Source organism: Papio anubis, chromosome 10 (genome assembly GCF_008728515.1).
Source record: "Papio anubis isolate 15944 chromosome 10, Panubis1.0, whole genome shotgun sequence".
Lineage (NCBI taxonomy): Eukaryota > Metazoa > Chordata > Mammalia > Primates > Cercopithecidae > Papio > Papio anubis.
Genome location: NC_044985.1, coordinates 73,604,087 through 73,609,437, shown reverse-complemented (window position 1 = coordinate 73,609,437; position 5,351 = coordinate 73,604,087). Strand labels below are relative to the sequence as shown.

Genomic DNA, 5,351 nt, shown 5'->3' with positions numbered 1-5,351 from the left:
AACACCAAAAACAACGGCAACAAAAGCAAAATCGACAAATGGGATCTAATTAAACTAAAGAGCTTCTGCACAGCAAAAGAAACTAACATCAGAGTGAACAGGCAACCTACAGAATGGGAGAACATTTTTGCAATCTACTCATCTGACAAAGGGCTAATATCCAGAACCTACAAAGAACTCAAACAAATTTACAAGAAAAAAAAAACATAAAAAGTGGACAAAAGATATGAACAGACACTTCTCAAAAGAAGACATTCACATAGCCAACAGACACATGAAAGAATGCTCATCATCATTCCCCATCAGAGAAATGCAAATCAAGACCACAATGAGATACCATCTCATACCAGTTAGAATGGCAATCATTAAAAAGTCAGGAAACAACAGGTGCTGGAGAGGATGTGGAGAAACAGGAACACTTTTGCACTGTTGGTGGGACTGTAAACTAGTTCAACCATCGTGGAAGACAGTGTGGCAATTCCTCAAGGATCTAGAACTAGAAATACCATTTAACCCAGCCATCCAATTACTAGGTATATACCCAAAGCATTATAAATCATGCTGCTATAAAGACACATGCACACGTATGGTTATTGCGGCACTATTCACAATAGCAAAGACTTGGAATCAACCCAAATGTCCATCAGTGACAGACTGGATTAAGAAAATGTGGCACGCTAGGCCAGAGCCTGCCCGGGACAGGAACCAGATGACGCCCCAGGCCAGATCCCACCCGGCAGCAGCGGAAGCACGCCGAGCCGGCTGGCAGTGCAGTCCCGGCGGTCGTGGGCAGCTCACCCGGAAGGCCGCGCGGGGTCGGGGTGTGGATCCTTACCCTGGCGCCCAGCACGCCAGCCCCGGCGTTCGCTGGGGAGGATTTTCCTTGCTGCTGCTTAACTTGGAGGAGTACTACTCCGAACAGCATAGAGCCAATCACATTTTGCACAAGGGCAGTCACCATGAAAGGAAAATCAGAGGCTCCTTAAAAATATGTTCAAAATCAGCGATTTTTGAACCACATGCAATATCCCAGCCCATCATCAAGATTCCTTTGAGAGACTGTATAAAAACAGGAAAGCATAGAGAAAATGGAGCCAACAGACACTTCACAAAGGCGAAATCTGTGAGTATTTCACTCATTTTCAGTCAGGTATATTTCATTAAAGAACATAATGTTGTCGCACCATATAAAATAGAAAGGGGCAAAATGGAGTATGTTTTTGAATTGGATGTTCCCGAGAAAGTGGAAGATGTTGTGGAGACGTTGCTTCAGCTTCACAGAGCATCCTGCCTTGACAAATTGGGTGACCAAACCGCCATGATAACAGCTATTTTTCAGTTTCGTTTGGCTAGAACATCATTTGACCAAAACAGGTTCCAAAACATTTCTGAAAAGCTGCACATGGAATACAAAGCAGAAATAGTGACGCCTCTGGTGACTAATGCTGGATACGTGTGCATCACGGACACAAACCTCTATTTTCAGCCTCTCAATGGCTACCCGAAACCTGTGGTCCAAATAACACTCCAAGATGTCCGCCGCATCTACAAAAGGAGGCATGGCCTCATGCCTCTGGGCTTGGAAGTATTTTGCACAGAAGACAATCTGTGTTCCGACATCTACCTAAAGTTCTATGAACCTCAAGATAGAGATGATCTCTATTTTTACATTGCCACATACCTATAGCACCATGTGGCGGAGCACACTGCTGAGAGCTACATGCTGCAGTGGCAGCGTGGACTCTTTTCCAACTATCAGTACCTCGTTCATCTCAACAACCTGGCCGACCGCAGCTGCAACGACCTCTCCCAGTACCCTGTGTTTCCATGGATAATACATAATTATTCCAGCTCAGAACTAGATTTGTCAAATCCAGGAAACTTCCGGGATCTTAGTAAGCCAGTGGGGGCCCTAAATAAGGAACAGCTGGAGAGGCTACTGACACGCTACCAGGAAATGCCTGAACCAAAGTTCAAGTATGGGAGTCACTACTCTTCCCTGGGTTATGTACTTTTTTATCTTGTTAGGATTGCACCAGAGTATATGCTGTGCCTACAGAATGGAAGATTTGATAATGCAGATAGAATGTTCAACAGTATTGCAGAAACTTGGAAAAACAGTCTGGATGGTGCAACGGATTTTAAAGAGTTAATTCCAGAATTCTATGGTGATGATGTGAGCTTTCTAGTCAATAGCCTGAAGTTGGATTTGGGAAAGAGACAAGGAGGACAGATGGTTGATGATGTGGAGCTTCCCCCTTGGGCCTCCAGTCCCAAGGACTTTCTCCAAAAGAGCAAAGATGCATTGGAAAGCAATTATGTGTCTGAACACCTTCACGAGTGGATTGATCTAATATTTGGCTACAAACAAAAAGGGAGTGGTGCAGTTGGGGCCCATAATGTATTTCATCCCCTGACCTATGAAGGAGGTGTAGACTTGAACAGCATCCAGGATCCTGATGAGAAGGTAGCCATGCTTACGCAAATCTTGGAATTTGGGCAAACACCAAAACAACTATTTGTGACACCACATCCTCGAAGGATCACCCCAAAATTTAAAAGTTTGTCCCAGACCTCCAGTTATAACGCTTCTATGGCAGATTCCCCAGTCTCTCCAGGTGAAGAGTCTTTTGAAGACCTGACCGAAGAAAGCAAAACACTGGCCTGGAATAACATCACCAAACTGCAGTTACATGAGCACTATAAAATCCACAAAGAAGCAGTTACTGGAATCACAGTCTCTCGCAATGGATCCTCAGTCTTCACAACATCCCAAGATTCCACTTTGAAGATGTTTTCTAAAGAATCGAAAATGCTACAAAGAAGCATATCATTTTCAAATATGGCTTCATCGTCTTGTTTACTTTTACCAGGAGATGCCACTGTCATAACTTCTTCATGGGATAATAATGTCTATTTTTATTCCATAGCATTTGGAAGACGCCAGGACACATTAATGGGACATGATGATGCTGTTGGTAAGATCTGTTGGCATGACAACAGGCTATATTCTGCATCGTGGGACTCTACAGTGAAGGTGTGGTCTGGTGTTCCTGCGGAGATGCCAGGCACCAAAAGACACCACTTTGACTTGCTAGCTGAGCTGGAACATGATGTCAGTGTAGAGACAATCAGTTTAAATCCTGCAAGCACACTGTTAGTTTCCGGCACCAAAGAAGGCACAGTGAATATTTGGGACCTCAAAACAGCCACCTTAATGCACCAGATTCCATGCCATTCAGGGATTGTATGTGACACTGCTTTTAGCCCAGATAGCCGCCATGTCCTCAGCACAGGAGCAGATGGCTGTCTTAATGTCACTGATGTACAGACAGGAATGCTCATCTCCTCCATGACGTCAGATGAGCCCCAGAGGTGCCTTGTCTGGGATGGAAATTCCATTTTATCTGGAAGGCAGTCTGGTGAACTGCTTGTTTGGAACCTCCTTGGAGCAAAAATCAGTGAGAGAACACAGGGCCACACATGTGCTGTGACATGTATATGGATGAATGAACAGTGTAGCAGCATCATATCACAGGAGGGGAAGACAGACAAATTATTTCTGGAAATTGCAGTATTAAGTGCCTTTTCCTCTCCTGAATATTAAGTTTTAATGCATTTTTAAACCAAACTTTTAAACGGACTGGTGAATGTGCAATGCTAGAAGTTTTACCACATGGAAAATTTGTGGTTTTAAACTTTCTAAATCATGGTGACTTCGTTGAAAGCCATTAGTTGCCATTCTCTTAAGGCAGATAAAATGTGGCAGTGCTAGGGAAAACATGTTACATTGTAAGGCAGATGATCATCCCTGTATGATGATTGTCAGAAGACAGGACTGGGTAGCAGAGAACAGCTAAGAGATAAATTGGGCTAGGGAAACTTGTCAGAAAGCACTGAACAATTAAGAATTTTCCAACAAAATGTGCAGTATTCTCTGCTACTTCTGAATCTGTTTCGTCTTCCTAATCTATCACAATTGCTACCCATTGGGTTTTGGGTGTATGTTTTCATAGAGCGGTTACTTTCTATAATGCTGTACCCAGATTCTAAGAACCTGGAGAAGTTTTAGCAGTTCTTATAACAGTAAGTTTACTGTGTATAGGAATGGTTTGTATTTCATTATAGCTATCAACTTTTCTACATTAAAAATATTTTTCTCTAAAAAAAAAAAAAAGAAAGACAATGTGGCACATACACACCATGAAATACTATGCAGCCATAAAAAAGGATGAATTCGTGTCCTTTGTAGGGACATGGATGCAGCTGGAAACCATTCTCAGAAAACTATCGCAAAAACAGAAAACCAAACACCACATGTTCTCACTCATAGGTGGGAACTGAACAATGAGAACACTTGGACACGGGAAGGGGAACATCACACACCAGGGCCTATTGTGGGGGGGGAGGGGGGAGGGATAGCATTAGGAGAGATACCTAATGTAAATAACGAGTTAATGGGTGCAGCACACCAACATGGCACATGTATACATACGTAACAAACCTGCACGTTGTACACATGTACCCTAGAACTTAAAGCATAATAATAATAATAATAATAATAATAAAAAGAGAATCTAAAACTACCTTCACTGCTACAGATTTTTCCCATGACTGTGAGATTCAGACTTCAATGTGTGTGGCAGGTAAGGAAATTATGAACATCAAGCTTGTCCCAACTACACACTTCTAGTTACATCCTTTGTTCAGTCAGCTGTTGAATACGAGGTAAACTGCCTCATGTTCATATCTTTACAATAAAATAATAAAGCTCAAAATATTTCTCTAAGCAGCTTCATACAAATGGAAACATAGGACATTGTACATTTGCAACTAAAGCATCAGCTTCTTAGGAAATACAACTGTAGCTGTCTCTATGGTCCGAAGACTAAAAAATCCAGATATTTTAGAAAAATTAAATTATGAAATAATTGTATTACACATGTCTTACCTTTATCAAAGACTTTAACAAGTTTTCTTTTAGGTAAAAACTTCAGTAATAAATTTATTTATTTGTAAATCTTATTGAATATAGAATTTTAGAATCAAAGGGCCTATTTAATCCCATGCTTCTCTGTTGGATAGAAAAGTGAAGAGATACATAAATATATATTCTCTTAGTGCAATAAATGAAAATAACTATATAGAACTTTGACATATATAATCTTGTTTCATTCCAAATATTCTTGTCAGATGATAACTGGTATTTTTGTCTTCATTTCTTAAGTGAGAAACTAAAGGTCAAAGGAGAGCAATGACTTCCTTAAGGTCACTAAGTGACAAGGGCAGAGTTGGAACCCGGTTCTTTCACTTTAGAGCCAGTATTTTTTGTAATACATAAAAGTATCTCT

At 41.2% G+C, this 5,351-nt stretch overlaps 1 pseudogene across 1 annotated transcript; it reads left to right on the top strand.

Moving 5' to 3' along the window:
• Positions 1-683: 683 nt before the first annotated feature.
• LOC101000887 lies at positions 684-3,581 on the top strand (annotated as a pseudogene). Its single transcript, XR_162123.5, has one exon. The product of XR_162123.5 is annotated as a protein FAN pseudogene (transcript).
• Positions 3,582-5,351: the final 1,770 nt, after the last annotated feature.